Source organism: Pseudorasbora parva, chromosome 6 (assembly GCF_024679245.1).
Source record: "Pseudorasbora parva isolate DD20220531a chromosome 6, ASM2467924v1, whole genome shotgun sequence".
Lineage (NCBI taxonomy): Eukaryota > Metazoa > Chordata > Actinopteri > Cypriniformes > Gobionidae > Pseudorasbora > Pseudorasbora parva.
Window position 1 is genome coordinate 3,041,447 of NC_090177.1, and position 13,867 is coordinate 3,055,313.

Here is a 13,867-nt window from a genome sequence, read left to right on the forward strand (position 1 = left end):
ATAGGCTATAGAATCTAGCGAACGTGTTGGGTGTCGCCCAGCCCGCAGCGCTACAAATATGTCAGCGAGGCACCACGAGTCAGCGCCCAGGACGTGGCTACACCCCTGGTGGTGTGGGCTCTAATCCCGAGTGGGCAGGGCACGTCTTGGGATTCATACGACAAGACGATGGCATCCACTATCCAGTGGGCCATCCTCTTCTTGGAGACAGCCTTTCCCTTCTGCTGACCTCAGTAACAGACGAAGAGCTGCTCTGAGGTCCTAAAGCTTTGCGCTCTGTCCACGTAAGTCCGAAGAGCTCGGACGGGACAGAGAAAAGCCAGGGCTGGATCTGCCTCCTCCGAAGGCAGCGCTTGCAGGCTCACTACCTGGTCCCGGAAGGGAGTGGTGGGAACCTTGGGCACGTATCCAGGCCGGGGTCTCAGGATCACGTGAGAGTTGTCCGGCTTGAATTCCAGGCACGATTTGTCGACCGAAAATGCCTGCAGGTCCCCACCCCCTTGAGACAGGGTTTTTAACTCCACTGACTGCAAAGGCTCAAAGGGAGGTCTCTGCAGTGTAGAGCCCTGCACGGGCCTCAAATCTAGGCCCTAGCCCGACCCTGGCCCGAGACGCTGAGGCCCTAGCCCGGCCCGTGTCCGACAGCTTATCAAAATTCTCGGCCCGAGTCCGACTGGAGGCCATGTTTTTTTTTTTTTTTTACATTGTTGCAGCCATTAAAATAGTTCTGTTTTGTTTTTAATGTCAAAGTAGATATCGTTTCTTTATTAAGTTAATTTAGAAAAATGTTTAGAGCATTTTTTTGTTTGTTTCATTGTTTTGTTTGTTTAAATTAAATTTTTATTTTTTTTAAGTGACGACTAAACGGCCAGCGGCCGACAGTGAGTTAACCGCATATTTAATCGATTTAGTCTCTCAAATCAACTCTTGGCTTGTCTTGCCTATAATAAAATCCATAGATATAAAACACTTCAAGCATCACAATGTTAGTTAATTTCGCCTACTGTTACCACCACAGTAAAAGGCATTTTTGACGAGCTGAGGCAGGCTGATTCTGCTCGCGGCTCTCGCAAATGGAGCTAAACAAATAAAATAAAAAAAAGAACATGCAGGTTGTCTTATAGCCTACCTTACACCTACGCAAAATGAACATAAATCCGATCTTCAATTCCCGTGGTATATGCTCATTTAACGGAGTTTACAGCAACGAAAGCATAAGATTAGATGCATTTTATTCAGCAGCTCATTTCAAATTCAAACACCACATAAGAGAGAGCGTGACCTAAGCGCACTGGTAAGATAATTGTCATTTCGCAATCAGATAAATACCTGTTCAGAGAAAACAAATGAAGGAACCAGTTGTGAAAAGGCCATAACGCCGGGGACACACTGCAAGCGTGTCGTGAGCGTCTCGGCTGCGTCCGTTTTTATTTTAGCTCCCATGTTAACTGGTTAGAGCTTGCATACTGCCTACGTCGGTCCGAGCCGCGCGGAAAATAAGTGCATGCTTCAAATAGAAGATACGCCTATTTTCACGCGACACGCGAGCGTGTTGGAAGCGTTTCCAGGCGAAATATAATAGGAGAAGATGTTTATATGCCATTTTGACACGAATACATATTAATAAAAATGACATTTTCATGTTTGAAAGTCTGTAGGTTAACATAAATGCAGATATAGGCCTAATTGTAATAATAAAAAACAAGGATTTAACCTCCTCACGCCCCTCAGGAACCTGACGATCAGGTCGTGCTTCCCCAAGGACTTACCTCCTACTAGCTTGTGATTGGCAGCGGTTGCGGCCGCATACACCTTGAGGGTGGAGGGAGACAGCCTTCTCTCCAACCCGTCTTGCAGAAAGGAAAGCACGGCCCTGACCGAACATCTTCAGGGGTCTTCTCGGTGAGAAGAGCACTAGTCGACGAACAGGTTCCACTTCAACGCATAGAGGTTTTCTCGTAGAGGGCGCTCTAGCGGAAGTGATGGTGTCTACCACAGCCTGTGGTAGATCACCTAGAACCTCCACGTCCCGTTCAGGGACCAGACATGGAGTTTCCAGAGGTCCGGAAGCGGGTGCCAGATGGTGCCCCGTCTCTGAGTCAGGAGGTCCTTCCTCAGAGGAATGGGCCAAGGAATCAGAATCAGAAAGAGCTTTATTGCCAAGTGTGCTTTTAACTGTTCAAGAGGGAAATGGCCTGTGGGAAGAAACTGTTCCTATGCCTAGATGTTCTAGTGGCCAGTGATCGGAGTCGCCGTCCTGACGGTAACAGTTCAAACAAGAGGTGTCCGGGGTGAGTGGAGTCTGTGATGATTTTACCCGCTCTCTTCCTCACTCTGGAAGAGTGCAGGTCCTGGAGGGTTGGCAGTTTGGCACCAATAATCCTCTCTGCAGTCCGGATGGTACGTTGCAGTCTCCTGATGTCTGATTTGGTAGCTGAACCAAACCAGACAGTGATGGAGGTGCATATAACCGACTCAATGACAGCTGAGTAGAACTGAATCAGCAGGTCCTGTGGCAGGTTGAACTTCCTCAGCTGACGAAGGAAGTACAGTCTCTGCTGAGCCTTTTTCACATTGGAGTTAATGTGATTGTCCCACTTCAGGTCCTGAGAGATGGTAGTTCCCAGGAACCTGAATGACTCCACTGCGTCCACAGTGCTGTTCATGATGGTGAGTGGGGGGAGTGCTGGGATGTTCCTCCTGAAGTCCACTATCATCTCCACCGTTTTGAGCGCATTCAGCTCAAGGTTGTTATAACTGCACCAGACAGCCAGCTGTTCAACCTCTAGTCTGTAAGCAGACTCGTCACCGTTCTGGAGAGAACGCACCCCTGGGGGCACCAGTGCTGATTGTAAGAGTGCTGGATGTGAGTTTACCCAGTCTCACTCGCTGCTGCCGGTCTGTCAGGAAGCTAGAGATCCATTGACAGATTGAGGATGGTATGGAGAGCTGGGTCAATTTGGCTGTGAGGAGATCAGGCATGATGGTATTAAAGGCCGAACTGAAGTCCACAAATAGGATCCTTGCATAGGTCCCAGGTCTGTCGAGACGTTGCAGGATATAATGCAGTCCAATGTTTACTGCATCATCCACAGACCTGTTTGCTCTGTAGGCAAATTGAAGAGGATCCAGCAAGGGTCCAGTGATGTCCTTTAGCTGGGCCAATACCAGTCTTTCAAATGACTTCATGACAACAGACGTGAGAGCAACAGGTCTGTAGTCATTTAGTCCAGTGATTTTGGTTTTTTTGGGGACGGGAATGATAGTGGAGCGTTTGAAGCAGCTGGGAACTTCACACTGCTCCAATGATCTGTTGAAGATCTGCGTGAAGACTGGGGCCAGTTGGTCAGCGCAGGCTTTCAAACAAGCAGATGAGATGCCGTCTGGGCCTGAAGCTTTCTTGGTCTTCTGTTTTTTGAAGACTCGGCTCACGTCCTCCACACAGACCTTAAGCTCAGGTTGGATGGCAGGAGGGGGGAGGAGAGGGGGTGCAGGAGGTGATGGTGAGGGTGTGAAGTGCAGATCAGGGTGGGTGTGAGGTGTGAGACTGGGCTTTTCAAACCTGCAGTAGAATGCATTCAGATCGTCAGCCAGTTGTGGATTCTCTACAGCTCGGGGGGATGGTGACTTGTAGTTGGTGATGTTCCTCAGGCCTTTCCAGACTGATGCAGGGTCGTTGGCTGAAAACTGGTTTTTCAGCTTTTTTAGACTAGCTTGTTTTAGCAACTCTGATCTCCTTTGTCAGTCTGTTCCTGGCTTGGTTATACAAGATCTTATCCCCACTTCTGTAAGCATCCTCTTTGGCATGACGAAGCTGTTTGAGTTTCCCAGTAAACCATGGTTTATCATTTGTGAATGATAAGAATGACTGGGTAGGAATGCATGTGTCCTCACAGAAACTGATGTATGATGTTACAGTGTCTGTGAGCTCATCCAGATCGGTGGTAGCAGCTTCAAAAACAGTCCAATCAGTGCAATCGAAGCAGGCTTGTAAGTCCTGCTCTGCTTCATTAGTCCATCTTTTTACAGTCCTTTTTACAGGTTTAGCTGATTTCAGTTTCTGCCTGTAGGTCGGTATAAGATGAACCACACAGTGATCAGACAACCCCAAAGCTGCCCGTTGGACGGAGTGATATGCATCTTTTATTGTTGTATAACAGTGGTCCAGTATATTACTGTCTCTGGTGGGACATGTAACGTGCTGTCTGTATTTTGGCAGTTCACGGGAGAGATTTGCTTTGTTAAAATCTCCAAGAATGATTAAAAGAGAGTCTGGGTAGCTTTGTTCTGTTTCAGCTATTTGTTCAGCCAGCTGCTGCAGTGCCGCGTTCACACACGCGTCTGGAGGAATGTAAACATTCACGAGAACGAACGAGGAAAACTCTCGTGGCGAGTAAAAAGGTTTACAGTTTATGAAAAGCGCCTCTAAGTTAGGAGAGCAAGTCTTCTTCAGCGTTGTTACATCTGAACACCAACTTTCGTTAATGTAGAAACACAATCCACCACCTCTCGTTTTCTCTGTAAGTTCCGTGATGCGATTCGCTCTGAACAGCTGGAAGCCCGGCAGATGTAGTCCGTTGTCCGGAATGGCTTCACTCAGCCAGGTTTCAGTGAAGCACAGTGCAGCAGAGTTATTAAAGTCCCTGTTAATGCGGGAGAGGAGAAGAAGTTCGTCCGTTTTGTTAGGAAGGGATCGGAGATTCGCAAGATGAATACTGGGGAGTGCAGTGCGGAGGCCGCGCGAGCGGAGTTTAACCAGCGTGCCGGCTCGCTTCCCTCGTTTGCGTCCGGCCGCGCGTTTTAAAAACACAGCTGCCCCTCCAACGAGAATGTCCCGCAAAACGTCCGAATATTCAAAAAATGTAGATATGTTGTCTGGTGTGTGTGTCCTAATGTCCAGTAGTTCGTCTTTGGTAAAACGGATCGGAAAAGAATGACTAAGCGCAGAACAAACAAAGAAAAACAACACAATAACAGAGGAGCTCCACACCGAGGCGGCCATCCGCGGCGCTATCATGATGGTGCTGTCGTGGTGCTGTCGCTGTCGCCATCAAGGAGGTGCTGTCGTGAGGAGCCCTAGTTCCGGGAACCACGTGCTGTTGGGCCACTAAGTAGCTACCAACAGGACCTGCTCCTCGTCCTCCTAGACCTCGCACAGTGTCTGTGCAAGAAGGCTCAATATTTGCGTAGGCCCCGGGGCCAGCTGTGTGCCAACATATCCGTGCCGAGGGTCCCCTCGGTCAGGGAATAAAACCATTGGCAATGGGCCGTGTCCGGGGCAGCAAACAGGTCTACCTCTGCGGCCTCGAAACGGTCCCAAATCAGCTGGACCACCTGGGGATGGACTCTCCACTCTCCTGGAAGCACTGGCTGTTGTGAGAGCTCGTCGGCCGCACGATTAAGCAGGCCCGGAATGTGAGTGGCACGAAGTGACCTCAAATACTTCTGACTCCATAACAGGAGGTGGCGGGCGAGTTGTGACATGCGACGGGAGTGTAGACCACCCTGTTTATTGATGTACGCTACGGCCGCAGTGCTGTCCGTACGGACCAGAACGTGCTTGCCCTGGAGCAGCGTCTTGAAGCGGCTCAGGGCAAGATGAACTGTTAACAACTCCAGGCAGTTGATGTGCCATTGCAGTTGAGGCCCCATCCACAGACCCGAAACTGCAAGCCCGTTGTACGTGGCACCCCAGCCGGTGGATGAGGCATCCGTGGAGACAATCGTATGCCTGGATACCTGTTCTAGGGGCACCCCCACCCATAGAAATACAGGGTCCGACCACGGGCTGAAGGTTTGGCGGCACCTCGGTGTAACTAAGACACGGAGGGACCCGCTGTGCCACGCCAACCTCGGGACTCGGTCGTGTAGCCAGCATTGAAACGGTTTCATATGGAGTAATCCGAGCGGCGTGACCGCAGCTACGGATGCCATATGCCCCAGGAGCCTCTGAAATTGTTTCAGTGGGACTGCTGTCCTGCGTTTGAACAAATTCAATCAGTTCAACACCGGACCCTGGGTGAGGCGCACTGTCAGGGTGACCGAATCCAGCTCCATACCGAGAAAAGAGATCCTTTGAGTAGGGCAGAATTTGCTCTCTTCCCAGTTGACCCGAAGCCCCCACTGGCTGAGGTGCCTGAGCACCATGTCCCTGTGTTCACACAACTGCTCTCACGACTGGGCAAGGATCAGCTGGTCGTCGAGGCAGTTGGGGATGCGCACACCACGCTCTCTCCTGGGGGCCATGGTCGCCTCCGCGACTTCCGTGAAGGCACAGGGCGACGGACAGCCCGAGGGGTAGGACCTTGCACTGACATGCTCGTCCGTCGAACGCAAATCGTGAAAACGGTGGGAGACTCGAAGCATGAAAGTACGCATCCCTCAGGTCGATCTCCGCAAACCAATCTTAGGGACGGATCCACCTGAAGATGCGTTTCTGCGTTAGCATTCTGAACGGCAGCCTGTGAAGGGACCAGTTCAAGAATCGCAGATCCAAGATCAGCTGTAACCCGTCGCTTTTCTTGGGTACAATGAAGTACGGGCTGAGAAAGCCGGTCTTCATATCGGCTGGAGGGACCAGCTCGATCGCGTCCTTCGCCAGTAGGACTGCGATCCCCGCCTGAAGCACCGGGTTGCCCTCCCTCAACACGGTGGTGAGGTGAATGCCCCTGAACTTGGGGGGAAGTCGGGCGAACTGAATCGCAAAGCCGAGTCTGATGGTACGGATGCGCCAGCGGGACGGGCTGGGAAGCACTAGCCAGGCCCCTCAGCGACCGAACCAGCGGGGCCGACGGCGCCACAGACGTGCCCGCAGCGGGGCAGCGCCATGCAGGGACCCAGCCCGTACGGCGTAGTGGCAGGGTCTGCGTGCGCATGGCAACACTTGCTTCCACTCGCGCCCCCTGCTGCCGATTGGAGAGGCGTTTGAGGGTGACAAGGCATGGGAGCGTTGAACACCGCCAAGCGCGCTCTCTTGGTGCCCAGAGATTTTGGAAGCCGCTCTCTTTTGTGTAGTTTTGGGTACAGATGGGGCCAGAGGTGGAAGGTGGAACACTTTTATTACATAAAAGTGAATTTATTCAATTATCAGATTATGTCAAAATGGACAAAAATTCTAAATTATGACAGTGTATACTGCTACATAAAAGTGAATTTTTTTTCAATTATCACATACGTTCAAAATGGACAAAGATCCCAAATTACAACAGTGTATACTATTACATAAAAGTGAATTTATTCAATTATCAGATTATGTCAAAATGAACAAAAATTCTAAATTACGACAGTGTATACTATTATGCAAAGGTTAAATTATTCAATTATCACAAAAAGTAAAAATGAACAAAAAACGCAAAATACGACAGTGTATACTATTACATAAAAGTGAATTTATTCAATTATCACAAAAAAGTAAAAATTGACGAAAAACTCATAATACGACAGTGTATACTATTACAATAAAGTGCATTTTTTCAATTATCACAAAAAGTAAAAATTAACAAAAAACTCAAAATATGACATTTTTTCAATTATCACAAATTCAAAATTGACAAAAAAAACAAAATACGACAGTGTATACTATTACGTAAAAGTGAATTTATTCAATTATCACAAAAAGTAAAAATGGATAAAAAACTCAAAATACGACAGTGTATACTATGACGTAAAAGTGAATTTATTCAATTATCACAAAAAAGTAAAAATGGACAAAAATCACCAAAATACGACAGTGTATACTACTACATAAAAGTGCATTTTTTTCAATTATCACAAAAATTCAAAATTGACAAAAACACCAAAATACGACAGCGTATACTATTACTTAAGTGCATTTTTTCAATTATCACAAAAATTCAAAATTGGAAAAAAAAACAGCAAAATACGACAGTGTATACTATTACATAAAAGTGAATTTATTCAATTATCACAGAAAGTAAAAATTGACAAAAAACTCAAAATACAACAGTGTATACTATGACGTAAAAGTGCATTTTTTCAATTATCACAAAAATTCAAATTTGACAAAAACACCAAAATACGACAGTGTATACTATTACATAAAAGTGAATTTATTCAATTATCACAGGAAGTAAAAATTGACAAAAAAACTCAAAATACGACAGTGTATACTATTACAATAAAGTGAATTTATTCAGTTATCACAAAAAGTAAAAATTAACGAAAAACTCAAAATAGGACAGTGTATACTATTACGTAAAAGTGAACTTATTCAATTATCACAAAAATTTAAAATTGACAAAAATTACCAAAATACGACAGTGTATACTATTACGTAAAAGTGAATTTATTCAATTATCACAAAAATTTAAAATTGACAAAAATTACCAAAATACGACAGTGTATACTATTACGTAAAAGTGAACTTATTCAATTATCACAAAAAGTAAAAATTGACAAAAAACTCAAAATACGACAGTGTATACTATTATGTAAAAGTGAACTTATTCAATTATCACAAAAAGTAAAAATTGACAAAAAACTCAAAATACGACAGTGTATACTATTATGTAAAAGTGCATTTTTTCAATTATCACAAAAAATGGACAAAAATCACCAAAATACGACAGTGTATACTATTACCTAAAAGTGGATTTATTCAATTTTCACAAAAAACAAAAAATTGACGAAAAACTCAAAATACGTCTGTATACTACTACATAAAAGTGCATTTTTTCAATTATCAAAAAAATTCAAAATTGAAAAAAAAGCAAAATACGACAGTCTATACTATTACATAAAAGTGCATTTTTTCAATTATCACAAAAATTCAAAATTGACAAAAACACCAAAATACGACAGTGTATACTATTACGTAAAAGTGAATTTATTCAATTATCGCAAAAAAGTAAAAATTGACGAAAAACTCAAAATACGACAGTGTATACTACTACGTAAAAGTGCATTTTTTCAATTATCACAAAAATTCAAATTTGACAAAAACACCAAAATACGACAGTGTATAATATTACGTAAAAGTGCATTTTTTCAATTATCAAAAAAAGTAAAAATGGACAAAAACCTCAAAAAACGACAGTGTATACTATGACGTAAAAGTGAATTTATTCAATTATCACAAAAAGTAAAAATAGACAAAAACCTCAAAAAACGACAGTGTATACTATGACGTAAAAGTGAATTTATTCAATTATCACAAAAAGTAAAAATGGACAAAAACCTCAAAAAACGACAGTGTATACTATGACGTAAAAGTGAATTTATTCAATTATCACAAAAAGTAAAAATGGACAAAAAACGACAGTGTATACGATGACGTAAAAGTGAATTTATTCAAAAAAAAAAAAAAAAATAGACAAAAACCTCAAAAAAACGACAGTGTATACTATGACGTAAAAGTGAATTTATTCAATTATCACAAAAAGTAAAAATGGACAAAAACCTCAAAAAACGACAGTGTATGCTATTTCGTAAAAGTGAAATTATTCAATTATCACCAAAAGTAAAAATGAACAAAAAAACGACAGTGTATACTGACGTAAAAGTGAATTTATTCAAAAATCAAAAAAATTCAAAATTGATTAAAAACCTCAAAAAACGACAGTGTATACTATGACGTAAAAGTGAATTTATTCAATTATCACAAAAAGTAAAAATGGACAAAAACCTCAAAAAACAACAGTGTATACTATGACGTAAAAGTGAATTTATTCAATTATCCCAAAAAGTAATAATGGACAAAAACCTCAAAAAACGACAGTGTATACTATGACGTAAAAGTGAATTTATTCAATTATCACAAAAAGTAAAAATGGACAAAAACCTCAAAAAACGACAGTGTATACTATGATGTAAAAGTGAATTTATTCAATTATCACAAAAAGTAAAAATGGACAAAAAACGACAGTGTATACTATGACGTAAAAGTGAATTTATTCAATTACCACAAAAAGTAAAAATGGACAAAAACCTAAAAAAACGACAGTGTATACTATGACGTAAAAGTGAATTTATTCAAAAATAAAAAAAATCAAAATTGATAAAAAAACCTCAAAATACGACAGTGTATACTATGACGTAAAAGTGAATTTATTCAATTATCACAAAAAGTAAAAATGGACAAAAACCTCAAAAAACGACAGTGTATGCAATGACGTAAAAGTGAATTTATTCAATTATCACAAAAAGTAAATATGGACAAAAACCTCAAAAAACGACAGTGTATACTATGACGTAAAAGTTAATTTATTCAAATATCACAAAAAGTAAAAATGGACAAAAACCTCAAAAAACGACAGTGTATACTATGACGTAAAAGTGAATTTATTCAATTATCACAAAAAGTAAAAATGGACAAAAACCTCAAAAAACGACAGTGTATACTATGATGTAAAAGTGAATTTATTCAATTATCACAAAGTAAAAATGGACAAAAACCTCAAAAAACGACAGTGTATACTATGACGTAAAAGTGAATTTATTCAGTTATCACAAAAAGTAAAAATGGACAAAAACCTCAAAAAACGACAGTGTATACTATGACGTAAAAGTGAATTTATTCAATTATCACAAAAAGTAAAAATGGACAAAAACCTCAAAAAACGACAGTGTATACTATGACGTAAAAGTGAATTTATTCAATTATCACAAAAAGTAAAAATGGACAAAAACCTCAAAAAACAACAGTGTATACTATGATGTAAAAGTGAATTTATTCAATTATCACAAAAAGTAAAAATGGACAAAAACCTCAAAAAACGACAGTGTATACTATGACGTAAAAGTGAATTTATTCAATTATCACAAAAAGTAAAAATGGACAAAAACCTCAAAAAACGACAGTGTATACTATGACGTAAAAGTGAATTTATTCAATTATCACAAAAAGTAAAAATAGACAAAAACCTCAAAAAACGACAGTGTATACTATGACGTAAAAGTGAATTTATTCAATTATCACAAAAAGTAAAAATGGACAAAAACCTCAAAAAACGACAGTGTATGTAAAAAAACGTACTATGACGTAAAAGTGAATTTATTCAAAAATAAAAAAAATCAAAATTGATAAAAAAACCTCAAAATACGACAGTGTATACTATGACGTAAAAGTGAATTTATTCAATTATCACAAAAAGTAAAAATGGACAAAAACCTCAAAAAACGACAGTGTATGCTATTTCGTAAAAGTGAAATTATTCAATTATCACCAAAAGTAAAAATGAACAAAAAAACGACAGTGTATACTATGACGTAAAAGTGAATTTATTCAAAAATCAAAAAAATTAAAAATTGATTAAAAACCTCAAAAAACGACAGTGTATACTATGACGTAAAAGTGAATTTATTCAATTATCACAAAAAGTAAAAATGGACAAAAACCTCAAAAAACAACAGTGTATACTATGACGTAAAAGTGAATTTATTCAATTATCACAAAAAGTAATAATGGACAAAAACCTCAAAAAACGACAGTGTATACTATGACGTAAAAGTGAATTTATTCAATTATCACAAAAAGTAAAAATGGACAAAAACCTCAAAAAACGACAGTGTATACTATGATGTAAAAGTGAATTTATTCAATTATCACAAAAAGTAAAAATGGACAAAAAACGACAGTGTATACTATGACGTAAAAGTGAATTTATTCAATTACCACAAAAAGTAAAAATGGACAAAAACCTAAAAAAACGACAGTGTATACTGTGACGTAAAAGTGAATTTATTCAAAAATAAAAAAAATCAAAATTGATAAAAAAAACTCAAAATACGACAGTGTATACTATGACGTAAAAGTGAATTTATTCAATTATCACAAAAAGTAAAAATGGACAAAAACCTCAAAAAACGACAGTGTATGCAATGACGTAAAAGTGAATTTATTCAATTATCACAAAAAGTAAATATGGACAAAAACCTCAAAAAACGACAGTGTATACTATGACGTAAAAGTTAATTTATTCAAATATCACAAAAAGTAAAAATGGACAAAAACCTCAAAAAACGACAGTGTATACTATGACGTAAAAGTGAATTTATTCAATTATCACAAAAAGTAAAAATGGACAAAAACCTCAAAAAACGACAGTGTATACTATGACGTAAAAGTGAATTTATTTAAAAATCAAAAAAATTCAAAATGGACAAAAAACCTCAAAAAACGTCAGTGTATACTATGACATAAAAGTGAATTTATTCAAAAATCAAAAAAATTCAAAATGGACAAAAACCTAAAAAAACGACAGTGTATACTATGACGTAAAAGTGAATTTATTCAATTATCACAAAAAGTAAAAATGGACAAAAACCTCAAAAAACGACAGTGTATACTATGATGTAAAAGTGAATTTATTCAATTATCACAAAAAGTAAAAATGGACAAAAAACGACAGTGCATACTATGACGTAAAAGTGAATTTATTCAATTATCACAAAAAGTAAAAATGGACAAAAACCTCAAAAAACGACAGTGTATACTATGACGTAAAAGTGAATTTATTCAATTATCACAAAAAGTAAAAATGGACAAGAAATGACAGTGTATACTATGACGTAAAAGTGAATTTATTCAATTATCACAAAAAGTAAAAATGGACAAAAACCTCAAAAAATGACAGTGTATACTATGACGTAAAAGTGAATTTATTAAAAAAAAAAAAAAAAAAAAATTGATAAAAAACCTCAAAATACGACAGTGTATACTATGACGTAAAAGTGAATTTATTCAATTATCACAAAAAGTAAAAATGGACAAAAACCTCAAAAAACGACAGTGTATACTATGACGTAAAAGTGAATTTATTCAATTATCACAAAAGTAAAAATGGACAAAAAACGACAGTGTATACTATGACGTAAAAGTGAATTTATTAAAAAAAAAAAAAAAAAAAAATTGATAAAAAACCTCAAAATACGACAGTGTATACTATGACGTAAAAGTGAATTTATTCAATTATCACAAAAAGTAAAAATGGACAAAAACCTCAAAAAACGACAGTGTATACTATGACGTAAAAGTGAATTTATTCAATTATCACAAAAGTAAAAATGGACAAAAAACGACAGTGTATACTATGACGTAAAAGTGAATTTATTCAATTATCACAAAAAGTAAAAATGGACAAAAACCTCAAAAAACGACAGTGTATACTATGACGTAAAAGTGAATTTATTTAAAAATCAAAAAAATTCAAAATGGACAAAAAACCTCAAAAAACGTCAGTGTATACTATGATGTAAAAGTGAATTTATTCAAAAATCAAAAAAATTCAAAATGGACAAAAACCTAAAAAAACGACAGTGTATACTATGACGTAAAAGTGAATTTATTCAATTATCACAAAAAGTAAAAATGGACAAAAACCTCAAAAAACGACAGTGTATACTATGACGTAAAAGTGAATTTATTCAATTATCACAAAAAGTAAAAATGGACAAAAACCTCAAAAAACGACAGTGTATACTATGACGTAAAAGTGAATTTATTCAATTATCACAAAAGTAAAAATGGACAAAAAACGACAGTGTATACTATGACGTAAAAGTGAATTTATTCAATTATCACAAAAAGTAAAAATGGACAAAAACCTCAAAAAACGACAGTGTATACTATGACGTAAAAGTGAATTTATTCAATTATCACAAAAAGTAAAAATGGACAAAAACCTCAAAAAACGACAGTGTATACTATGACGTAAAAGTGAATTTATTCAATTATCACAAAAAGTAAAAATGGACAAAAAACGACAGTGTATACTATGACGTAAAAGTGAATTTATTCAATTATCACAAAAAGTAAAAATGGACAAAAACCTCAAAAAACGACAGTGTATACTATGACGTAAAAGTGAATTTATTTAAAAATCAAAAAAATTCAAAATGGACAAAAAAC